Here is a 12,995-nt window from a genome sequence, read left to right on the forward strand (position 1 = left end):
CCTTGGGATTTTCTACATAGACAATCATGTCATCTGCAAACAGGTGGTTTCAGTTCTTCCTTTTCAATGTGTATCTTTCTGATCTTTTATTTCTTTTCTTGCCTTATTCCAGTGGCTAGAACCCTAGCACTGTGTTGAGTAAGAGTGGTGAGAGTGAACACATTTGTTCTCATTCTTAGGAAGAAAGCATACAATCTTTCACCCTTACATATGTGTTACCTGTGGGGTTTTTTTGTAGATGCTTTTCTTTTTTTTTTTTGAGACAGGGTCTCACTCTGTCACCCAGGCTGGAGTGCAATGGCATAATCTCAGCTCAGTGCAACCTCCACCTCCTGAGCTCAAGTGATTCTCCTGCCTTAGCCTCCTAAGTAGCTAGGACCACAGGTATGTGCAACCATACCTGGCTAATTTTTGTATTTTTTGTAGAAATGGGGTTTCGCTGTGTTGCCTTGGCTGGTCTCGAACTCCTGGGCTCAAGCGATCTGCCCACCTCGGCCTCCCAAAGTGCTAGGATCACAGGTGTGAACCACCACGCCTAGCCTGCCTTATTGTTTTAGATCATTAGCTCCTCAAGAAGCCAGCGCCCTGTCATGAGGACACTCAAGCAGCCGTATGGAGAGGTCAGTGTGGCGAGGAACTGAGGCCCCCTGCCAGTATCCTGGTGAGCAAGCCGCTTTGGAAACAAATCCTCCATCGCCAGCAATCTCCTCCATCCCCTCCACGTCCTCTCTCATGAGAAAGTCAGCCAGGCTCACTCTCATGAATCATGACTTTCTGTTTTTCATCTCAGCTGAAATCTCATAAGACCCTAAGCCGAAACCACCCAGGTAAGCTTCTCCGCAATTCCTGACCCTCAGAAACAGGAGAAAATAATACACATTTACGGCTGTTTTAGGCTACTACCTTTTGGCATAGTTTAGAAAGCACTGTAGGGGAGCCAGAGGTCACCTCCTGCCCCTCTTTAGCTGTTAGTGGGCTCTTCAGCCAGCTCTAGAAACTAAATCAACACTAGGCAGATGAGCAGGAGAAAAGCACACATGCTGTATGAGTTTTGAATGCTCGTGGGGATCTTCACAAAGGAGGGAAGTCTGGAGACATAGCCCAAGTGAGATGCTTTTACTTTATTTTTGTCCTGTTTTCCTTTTTTTCTTTTCTTTTCTCTTTTTTTTGAGATGGAGTCTTATCTGTCCCCCAGGCTGGAGTGCAGTGGTACGACTTGGCTCCCTGCAACCTCTGCCTCCCAGGTTCAAGTGATTCTCTTGCCTCAGCCCCCTGAGTAGCTGGGATTACAGGTGTGTGCCACCACGCCCAGCTAACTTGTTTGTTTGTTTTTGTAGTGGAGACGGGGATTCGCCATGTCGGCCAGGCTGGTCTCAAACCCCTGACCTCAGGTGTACCACCTGCCTTGGCCTCTGAAAGTGCTGGGATTACAGGCCTGTGCCACCGTGCCCAGCCTCCTTTTCCTTTCTTTCTTTTTTTTTTTTTTCAGACCCACCTGAGAATACAAAGATGCTTTTATGTTTTTTAGGCAAAGAGTGATAAATTTGAGAAGAAACGACTGAACAAAGAAACTCTAGCTGGGGCAGTCAATTTTCTTGGGGAGTCACTTGGAGACGTACAGGGGCGTGTAAAGTAGGTGGAAGATGAGGGCTACTGTATTATCTATGTTTATTCAGGCCCACTGCAGCTCCCGATGTCCGGTCTCTGGTGATAAGGGCTGCTTTCTTGCCCTGGCACAGAGAGGGGACCCCTCCCAGAGGCATCCTTATGCTCCCTGCATGCAGGAAGTGACAGGTCACCTCACCCTTTCTGAAACTACTGGTGATGGTTCCCAGGCATCATTTCTCTGGTTTTCAGTTCCTCTAGTTTTCAACATGAAGTAATTATAAACCAGAAAGTGTCTGAGATAGGTCTCAATTTATTTAGAAATTGATTTTGCCGAGGTTAAGGATGCGTGCCCGGGAGACAGGCCTGTGCCTTCCTCCAAAGGTGGTTTTCAGGGCTTCAGTATTTAAAGGGAAAAGCAGGCAGGAGGGGAAGGGGGGAGGGCATGGCCAAGTTACGGAATTCCCATGATGCAAGAGAAAAGGGGCAGTAGGGGAATCGTCAGTTACATATTTGTTACACAAAACCCAGTGAACACAGAGTGGAGACGTTTTGCCTTTTATCTGTCACTCTCTGGGAACAGAACGAAAGGAAGCTCCTTGCACGACTCAGCTCTCGGTTTAGTTTTTTCCTTTGGGCAGAGTGGATTGGGGTCCCAAGTTTTTCTTTTCCTTTCACATGATCGATATACCAATCTGGCATACTGGGGGATGGTGTGTCCTTCACTCCTTCAGCAGCAATGGTAACTGTCAGAGATGTTTGCATTTCTTATTTGGATCCAGCAAAAAATGGGCATGGGTTTGTGCGTGGAAAATGTTGCCATTGCTGATGTGCATGCCCTGATACCATCTGGGGGAGTGGGGGAGGCACCAATTAAACATGTCCTTCAGCTCACAGTTCATCTTCTAAGGATTTATCTTCACTACAGGAGCATGTTCATAAAGGAGACAACTTAACTGCCCATCCACGGGGGCTGGTTCCATACACCGCAGAACATCTGTGCAAAGGAACTGGACAGCCTACAAAGAACAATGATGCCTGGGAACCATCGCCAGGCTACGCTGTTGACTAACAAAGGCACGGGCCCCGCAGGGAACAATTCAGTAATTTCCGCAGGGTTGGAGATGACTGAGCAGTTCCACTCCTGCACGAGCACCCGAGAGTTGCCCTGATAGCCGTGCACTTGGGCGTTCACCACAGCGTTTGATTTTTAAATAAATTTTTAATTTTGGAATAATTTCAGATTTACAGAGAAGTTGCAAATCCAATACAGAGAATTCTCGTATACTACCCCCCTCAGTTTTCTCCTACAATTAACATCTTAATCATACATTTATGAAAACCAAGAAATTAACATTGGTGAATGTTATTAATTAAACGACAGATTTTATTTGGGTTTCATCAATTTTTCCACGAGTGTCCTTTTTCTGTTTCAGGATCTAATCTAGGATCCCACATTACATTTAGAAAAGCATTGGTTTTGGTTTATTTTTTCTTAAAAAATAGATTTATTGAGATAATTTGCATACCATATAATTTACCTATTTACATTGTACAGTCCAATGGTTTTTAGCGTGTTGACAGAATTATGGAAATATCATCACTATTTAACTCCAGAAAATTTTCATCACCCCAGAGGAAGGGCCCTACCCATTAGCAGTCCTTCCCATCCTCCTCCCGCCACTCACACTCCTGGCAACCACTTGTCTACTTTCTGTCTCTATAGATTTGCTTGTTCTGGACATTTCGTGTAAATGGAATCATATAATATGTGGTTGTGACTGGATTCTTTCATTTAGCATAACATAGAAAATCAATGTTTTAAAATTTTTATTAGAGTTTTTTTTTTTTTACAGTCTCCCTCTTTTGCCATGCTGGAGTACAGTGGCACAATTTCGGCTCACTGCAATCTCCGCCTCCCAGGTTCAAGCGATCCTCTTGCCTCGGCCTCCTAAGTAGCTAGGACTACAGGCGTGTGCCACTATGCCCGGCTAATTTTTGTATTTTTAGTAGAGACAGAGTTTCGTTATGTTGGCCAGGCTGGGCTCAAACTCCTGACCTCAAGTGATCCTCCCGCCTTGGCCTCCCAAAGTGCTGGGATTGCAGGCATGAGCCACTGCACTACCCAAGACTAATTTTTTTTTTTTTTTTTTTGAGACGGAGTCTTGCTCTGTCGCCCAGGCTGGAGTGCAGTGGCGCGATCTCAGCTCACTGCAAGCTCCGCCTCCCGGGTTCACGCCGTTCTCCTGCCTCAGCCTCTCCGAGTAGCTGGGACTCCAGGCGCCCGCCACCACGCCCGGCTAATTTTTTGTATTTTTAGTAGAGACGGGGTTTCACCGTGGTCTCGATCTCCTGACCTCGTGATCCGCCCACCTCGGCCTCCCAAAGTGCTGGGATTACAAGCGTGAGCCACTGCGCCCGGCCTAAGACTAATTTTTTTTTATAGCAGTTTTAAGTTCACAGTAAAACTGAGTAGAAGGTACATAGATATCCCATATATTCCTGGCCCCGCACACAGCAGCCTCTCCAATGTCAACGTTCCCCACCAGAGTGGTCCATTTCTTACAAGCAATGAATCTTCGTGGAAACGTCGCCATCACCCACCTGCCCGTGGTTTACGTTAGGGTGCGCTGTTGGTGGTGTGCATTCTATGGGTTTGGATAAATGAATAATGACACGTATCATACAGGATAGTTTCACTGCCCTAAAATCCTCTGTGCTCCACCCAGCCATTCCTCCCCTCAAAATAGCATTGTTTTCAATAGTGAAAAATTGGAAATAATTTGAAGATCCATTGACAGATGAATAGCTAAATAATTTTGATATATTCACAGAATAAAATACTATTCAGCTGTGAATATAAATGATTTAGACTACATCTGTCATCTTGGATGGATCTCAAAATACTAGTGAACAAAATAAGCCAGCTGCAGAGGGATTCGTGATTGCCAATAACTATAATATCAATGATAATTGTGGCCAACACTTAATTGAGTGATGACTGTGTGCTGGGCATGGTTCTCTTCATAAGGATTGCTAATTTATTATGCATGAGCTAGAGGCCATTTATATAAGGTTTTAAAATGAGCACAATAATACTACATATTGTTTATAGAAGCATACATATGCAATAAACGAATAAAAACAGGCACAGAAATGATGAACACCAAGTTCAGGGCAGTGGTTACTTCTAGGGTGGGAGGAAAGAGGGTGGAATCTGGACGGTAGGAAGAATTTGTATTGCACCTGTAATGTTTGATGTCTGAAGCTGGGTGGTGGGCATGGCTGTTTGTTATTCTCCATCATTTTGGTATGCCTGATACATTTCATAATAATTTTGAAAAGGACAAGACTACTGCAGAGAAATGCATAGAGTGAGCTCTGGGTTTTAAAAATGATTCCTACATCTATGCTTGCAGATGTAAGCACCAGCCCTGGAAAACATTGCAAGGGATTCTTAGTATTCCCAAGCTTTGGGGAAGGGCCCAGGGGGCTGGGGAGCTGATTAGGAGGGGATACATGCTTTTTCCTGCTGCCTTTTGAATTTTGTACCACACGTATTATTACTTATTAAACTAGCCGGGCGTGGTGGCACATACCTATAGTCTCAGTTACTTGGAAGGCTGAGGCAGGAGGATCACTTGAGCCCAGGTGGTTGTGGCCAGCCTGGGCAACATAGTGAGACCCTGTCTCTTTAGAAAAATCAAAACAGGCCGGGTGTGGTGGCTCACACCTGTAATCCCAGCACTTTGGGAGGCTGAGGTGGGTAGATCACCTAAGGTCAGGAGCTTGAGACCAGCCTGACCAACAAGGTGAAACCCCATCTCTACTAAAAATACAAAAATTAGGCAGGGGTGGTGGCAGGCACCTGTAGTCCCAGCTACTCGGGAGGCCGAGACAGGAGAATTGCTTGAACCTGGGAGGCAGAGGTTGCGGTGAGCTGAGATCGTGCCACTGCACTCCAGTCTGGACAATGGAGCGAGACTTCATCTCAAAACAAAACAAACACACAAGATAATTCAACCTCTAATCACATATTTCCTTTTGCTTTACTAGGTAATTTCCTACCCAGGACCTCATTTGCTCCCACAAAGGCCCTGGAGTTCCAGCTACTGTTAGCCCCTTTCAGATGAGAAGGCAGAGGCGCAGACAGGTTCCTTGCTTCCTTGGTCAGTGGTTGGTGTAGTCTTGGAATCCAGGTGGCTGGTTCCCAGCTGAGGTTCTTCCTGCCCTGGACAGTGGAGCTCAGTGGGAGGGGTACCCTGGGCCAATCCTCAGCATCGGAGGCCACAGTGTGCTCTCTTTGGTGTTCTATGTGGCCAGATGAGCGTTGCAGAGGTGTCCACAGGCAGAGCTTGGGCAGTGCTGTGGTGCGGCCCCCTTCCTCATGAGGTGGCCACTGCCTCTGGGACTGTGGGGCAGTGCTCAGTGCTGCATGGCCATATGAGAAACCATAGTGGCTTCAGTGGTCCCCCTGTGTCCCCTGATGTCCCACAGCTGGAGGTTTGGGGGAGGTTTATACTGCAGGAATGAAGGTTTTTATGTGCTCAGACTTAAACAGGCATGGGATCACCTGGAGGGCTTGCTAACACACAGCTCACTGGGCTGTGCCCAGAGTTTCTGATTGCGTGCACGCGTGCGTGCGTGTGTGTGTGTGTGTGTGTGTGTGTGTGTGTTGGGGATCAGGGGAACTTGCATTTGTAACCAGCTCCCAAGTGATCTGATCTGCTGCAGCTAGTACAGGGACCACACCCTGAGAACCACTGCCTTAGAGCCTCCTCTTCTGTAAACTAGGGGCTGATGGAGCCACAGGGGACTGCCAGACAGCCGGTATACAAGCTGCCCTGCCACTAAAGTCACCCATGCACCCTGCACTCTGAGGGCCTGTGGCTGTAGCACTGGTGTCTGTCACCCACCCCTTGCCCCAGTCAACTGAGGATGCGGTTATATGGAGCAGTTTCTCCACCTTCCCGTCAGACTCCCTTGGGAGCCTGTTGAAAACAGATTCCCAGGCTTCCTTCCTACTGAATCCGAGTTCCCAGAGGAGGCCTGGGCATCCCCCTGTTCACAAATGCCCCCTGCTGTGCTCAGGGAAGTGGAATGCAGGGATGCAGACCTAGCCTCGCCAGCAGTGCCTGGAGCATGTGGGAGATGCAGAGTCTGTGACTCTCAAATCCATCCCCAGTGCCTGTGCTGCACACAGGAGTGAGATGGATGGAGCTCGGCCCCTCCCCAGCTCAAACATAACACCCCCAGAGAGGTGCGGCAGACAGAAACGGGAGCCCCCATGCACTCCAGGCGGCATGTCAAATGGTGCCACCATTGCAGAAAACTGCTTGGCAGATCGTGAACAAGTTCAACATTGAAATACCACAGGACCCAGCTGTTCTACTTTTCAGTATATGCCCCCCCACAACAAATTGAAAATAGGTGTTCAAACAAAAACTCGTGCACAAATGTTCACAGCAGCCCTATCCACGATAGCCAAAAGGTGGAAAAAACCCAAATATTCATCAACTGACAAGTGAATAAACAAAATATGATCTACTCATTCAGTGAAAAAATATTCAGCCATAATAAAGAGCAAAGTTCTGATACCTGCCACAACTTGGATGAATCTTGAAACATTGCAGTAAATAAAATAAGCCAGTTACACAAGGAGAAATATTTCCTGATTCCATTTATACGAAATGCTCAGAACAGGCAAATCCATAGTGATGTTAAGTAGATTTGTGGTTGCCTGCAGCTGGGGATGGGGCGGTGGCGGGAACAAGGAGGGCCTGCTCACTGAGCATGGGATTTCTGTTTAGGGCGATGGAACTAGGTAGTGGTGATGGCTGTACAACATTGAATTTATCTAATGCCAATGAACTGTACATTTTAACATGCTCAGTGAGGACACTCCACCTGAATACATTCTTGCTAGCATGTGCCACGTGCTCACCCATGCTCCATTCCCCTTCTGCCTTGTTAAGATTTTGTCCTCCACACCACCCACCCCATTTTGTTCCTGGCAGCACAGTGCCAAGCTAACCACTCGCTCTGCTAGTCGGCCTTGCTTCTAATTTGCTGTGGACACCATTGTGGCTGATGTGTTGGTAGACGTTTCTGGGAAAGCATTGACTTTTCTGTTAAAAGAGACAGACTTGCCTGTCATAGTCTTGTCCTTTCTTCCTACCTTGGAAGAGAATGTGGTGTGTGGAGTGGCAGCAGCCTTTGGGTGCTGTGAGGTGGTAAGTTTGAGGGAATCTGAGACTTGACACTGTTGAGCTGTCAGACCAAAGCTGGGAACCACCCACCTCTTCTCCAGCACATACTTACTAAGAACATCCTATTCTAGGTGCTGGGGCAGTGAACAAGACCAACAAATCCAGGCCCTTCTGGAGCTTACATTTTTGTGTGATATGAAAAGAATAAACCACTATTTGTTTAAATTGCTTTTAATTGGAGTTTCTGTTATTTGCAGCCAAACATGATATCAACAGACACAACTGTTTACTTCCATTGTTTGATCTACTTCCAGGGGTCAGAGTGAAAACGTTCACATCTATGTTAAGGTGCTCTGGCCACATAGCTAACAAGCTCCAGAACTTGGATGAGGACAAGAGTTCTTTGAGGCTGGAGCCCAGACTCTGTTTCAATACATGTCCTTTTAATATCTGTCCCACCGCTCTGCACAGACCCTGCCCAGGGTCTGTCTTGTGGGTTGAAGTGTATGCAGCAGCACCATAGTGATGTGAACACCACACCTTCAGAGGACTGGATGTAAGATGACACTGTCAAGCGAAAAGTGGTCGTTATCCCGAATGCCAACTAAAAGGGCATTGTCAAGGAAATCACACCATACCACTCAATGGGATCTCACACCACCATTTCAATGAAGGGCTGGGGACTGACGGCCATGCAAGCAAGGTTTGGGGGCTAAAGGGAAGCCAAGGGAGCAAGAGTGGAGGTGTAGGTGCGTCATGATTCAACACAGGGAGAAGGTGGGTGTTAGGACTGGAGGTGACTTGGGTGCCTGGATGCGAACTCAGCATGGTGGCAGGGCTGTAGCAATTCTCCATTTTCCAGTGTGTGCCTAATGTGGTTACATGGCATTGAAATTCAAAGCCATAACTGTTAAAAAAACAAACCTCAAACATGTGCACCCCCAAACTGAAGGAGGGACTTCTCACTGCTCCCTTAGGAGGATGCAGGCACCTAAGGGAACATCAATATCCTGGCTCCCTCCCAGGGCATCGGCCTCGTCTGTGGCCCCGCCTGCTGGTCCCAGGGATTGGCTGATAGATGCCCCATCTACTCCAGCTCAGCCAATCATGGATCCCCATTCTTTGCCAGTGATTGGTCAATGTGAGGCATGTGACCAGTGGGCCCAGAGTCCTCTGCGCGCCTTGTTCAAAGGCGGGAGTAGAGTGCGAGCCAGTCCCAGAAGGTGGGTTGACGGCCGTGGGTGGCTGCATCCTTCCCGAGACGTGGCTGAGGTGGCGCGGCGGTTGTTGGGGGAAAGGTGGGCCTGGCTTTGGCCGCTCCCAGAGCGGGGGCCTCCAGTGACCAATCTGCGCCCTGTCCTGTGGCCCTCGCCCTCACCCAGATCCCTGACCTGGGAGCCGGGGCCTGCGGGCCGCGAGGAGGGCGAAAGCCGCGCCGCTGGGGCGTGAGGACGGCTTCGCACGCAGGAGCAGGCCCGGCGCCACCTGAGCTCGGCTGCCTGCGCGGAGGCGCCCTTCGCGTATTGAGAGGAGAATGAGGGTGAGTAGGGGCGCAAGTGGAGCGTGCCCCGGGGCTGTGGGTGTGGACGCGCTGGCAGGTGAGGCTGTTTGGGTTCTGCAAACCCTCCCTATGGCGGCTCTCGGGTCCTGGAGCGAGAGGCCGGGTGCACGACGCCAGAATCACTGAGGTGCCGGCTCACCGCGGTGAAGGCTCCAAGGAACGGGCCTGGACGGGGCCGGCGCGGCTGGAGCAGCAGTTCCCCTGCAGCCCTGCCGTCGTTCCTCGGGTTGGGCCTTTGAGGGGCCTTGGGGCATCCCGGGGCGGAGGCCTTGAACCATTAGTGTTGGCTGAAGTCTTTTAATAACAGGGGAGAGGTGGGCGGAGTCATGGGGTTTGAGAGGCTGTCGTTTCTATAGGCCGAGGTTAAGTCTAGTCCAGGTGAGGGCTCGAGGCGCCCGGCTAGAGTCGGGCCAAGGCTGGAATCTTTGTCCCCATTCAGGGACGCCTTTGCGGTCTTTGAAGCTACTCTCAGGTGAGCCGAGAGCAGACACTGTGTCTCCTTCCGGAAGCTGGGGATTGGGATACGCGACCCCAAACACCTGATTTTGGGAGAATGGCTGCACTCCCAGCCCCTCCACTGTGGGCCTCGGTGCACAAGTCCCGCACCCTCCCGGCATCCCCTTGGTACCCCAAGGAGCTGTGGGACTTTCCACTCACTGAAACGGGGCCAGTTTATACAGGCGTCTTTCCCTTGTGGAGCCCAGCCCCGTGTGCCAGAAAACGGACTCGTGGGGTTTGGGGGTTTCAGCCCAAGCATCCGCCCAGGACACAGTCTGATTCTGCTGCGGCCTCTGAGAAGACTAGGGAAGTGTTCCTTTCCACACCCTGGGACAGGACGGGCGAAGTCCGTGGGTCTGGTGGCCTGGGGGAGCAGGGCAGGTGCAGGACTCCCAGGCACTTTCCAGGCAGGGGACTAGGAGGGCCTGTGGAGGAGCAGGCAGTGCTCGGGAGGAGTCTCCGAGCCTTTGGGGAAGCCCATCTTCCTTACCAGGTGTCTGAGGACCAGATGGAAGCTGCAGGAGTGGGAGTGGCTGCAGCATGGGCACAGCTGCAGTGGGCTGAAGCTGTGAGGGGGCCTCCAGGAGGGGCTGTCCCTGCAGACATTGCCTGGGCCAGGGCTACAGCAGTGCATGAAACAGGCCGTGCCTCCCCCACGGGGACTGTCTTCCAGAGGCATGTGTGGGCGGGGTGGGGCGGTGGGCACTAATCAGTGAGCAAGTAAGTAAAGCAGTAAGCCAGTGAAGGTGGCAGCAAGTGCCGTGGGGATGTGGGAGGGGGTGATGGCAGTGAGTCCCATTCTAAATCAGGTGATCTGGGAAGCCATGTAGGTACGGGGACCCCACAGGGAGGTGGCGCTGAGGTGGCACTGTGGCTGGAGCCAGGTGAGCAGGGAGGAAGCCCAAAGAGGAGGGTGGATGGGGCCAGATGGCTCTAGACCTGGTGGGCAGAGTGGCAGAGCTGAGGTCAGTGTGGCTATCTCTGTGTCGCTGCTGTGAATGCACAGGTGGCTTGTGTTTCCTGCTATTTCTGGACCTCTCTTTTTGTGGTTTCCTTCCTTCCCACCGCACTCTCCACTTAGCCCTCCTGGGGCCTGCCGGAGAAAGCTGGTCCCATGCCTATCAGCGAGGGAGGCTGGTCTTTCCCAGCAAGCATGCTGGGTGTTAAAGGTCTCGGGCTGTGTGGTTTTCCCTGGAGCCTTGGTGTCTCTATTGGGGCCTTTGTAGTCGCCTTGTATAAACTCCCACTTGTGAAGATGGAGCCTTTCTTAGCTCTCCCTGGTGGCTCCAAGGCCAGGAGGGCAGCTGGCCATGCCCTTGGCGTTAAGTGGAGCTTCACAGCTGCATGGGGCTGGCAAGCCGTTTCCAGGCTCACTCGGTAGCCACGAGATCCCCTATCTCATCCTTTATTAGCTGGGCCTTTCTCCTCTGCCAATGGGGGTGACAGTGGAGGGAGAGGAAGGGGCTGCCCCAGTTCTGACTGGCAGAGGGAGGCCGTGGGCTGTGGGAGAAAACACGTCGTCATTGTGGGGGGCTAGGAGCTCTGTCATATGGTGGTTGTAAGCAACAGAAATGGGCTCTGGCTGATGGAGGCCACAGAGGTGTGTGTTGGGAGGGCTCTGGGCAGTTCACAGCCACAAGAGGAAGGCTTCAAGGAGAACCTGGGAAGGACTGGCCTCGGGCAACTCTGCCCGCATGGTGAAGGCTCACAGTCTGGGGGTAACTTGTGTAGCTGCCTGGAGGCCATGGGCAGTGGCGACTGGTTCTTTAAGCCTCAGTGTTCTCGTGAGAAAAGGAGATAGTCATCTCGGTGATACTTAACCTCATAGGATTCTTGTGGGAATTAAAGCAGATCCATGTGTCACATGCCCTCTAAGTCAAGGGGACTTTACAAACATTGGGTCCTTTCTCTGAAAAGCAGGGGTTTCTAGGTCTTGGTTCTCCTGATCTCAGTGGAGTGAATTAAGGTAACCAGATTGCCACTGAATTCAGTCTTTATTTTCCACAACCCTGAGGTCATTCAGCCGGTAGGGACTCCCCCCTTGCCCCGCCTCCTGAATTCTTAGCCCTGCACATGTGACGTCAGATGGGGCAGGGAGAGGAAGCACCCTGTGGGTGGAGCAGATTCTGAGCTAGCGATGGTTCCGAAGGCCCCGGGCTGGGTTCTGTCACCTGTAGATAGACTTGGGAAGCTGCACAGCAACCTCTGCTTCTCCACTTGCTGTGGACCTTGGCAGGACTTAGTTTCCTTATCTGGGAAATAGGGCTTTAGTTGTTACCTCACAGGGCTGTTAGCCACGTGGTGGGTGCAGTGATCTGAACGGTGCCCGTCCCAGATAGCCCTGGGTAGACTGAGTGCTGTTTCCAGGCTGTACCGCCTCTTGGGTATACACACAGAATCACCTCTGCAGGGCTTCAAGGGCTACGTGTTTTTCCCACTCCCTGGGTTCTGGGGTTTGGAGAACACGCTTAGTTCTGTTTTTGCAGTCATCTTGGGCAGAGATGACTACAGGTGGGTGATGGCAGGATGGCTTGCCTTCCAGGAGCACCGCGTCAGAGGGGCCGGCCCCCAGATGCAGGTGGCTGGTGAGGGGTCTCCACACTCTGTCCTGTGAACTGGGCCATTTCTGTGGTACCTACCTCTCGGGGGCCTAGGGCCTGGCTGCCAGGTCTTACCCAGTGGCTGTGGGCAGTGCCAGGGCCCCTCCTCTGGCTCTCAGACACATGCTTCATACTTGGAGCGGAAGTAGCAGCACACGTGGAGCAGGGTGACCAAGAAACTTTGGCCACCTGTCCCTGAGCACCCTGCAGGTTCTTGGATTATTGGCTGCATTGTTGCCTGAAACTACACAATCTGAATTCCAGTGTACTCTTCTGGCTGGTAAATAGCCACACCAATAATAGTCTGTGAGCTGAGCAGGCACAGTGGGGAGTTCTGGATCTGAGTAGCTCCTCACTCCCTTGAGAGATGTGTGTGGCAGGACAGCCTGTGGCAGTGCTCTGCCTCCAGAACCTCTGCGGCCTATTTGCGGGGGGGGGCCCCGAGAAGATGGGGCTGCCGCCGCTCCCATCTGTCTGGAATCCCACAAACGCTCACTATTGCTGTGGCTATTCTGGTCCCAC

Source organism: Nomascus leucogenys, chromosome 4 (genome assembly GCF_006542625.1).
Source record: "Nomascus leucogenys isolate Asia chromosome 4, Asia_NLE_v1, whole genome shotgun sequence".
NCBI classification, from domain to species: Eukaryota; Metazoa; Chordata; class Mammalia; order Primates; family Hylobatidae; genus Nomascus; species Nomascus leucogenys.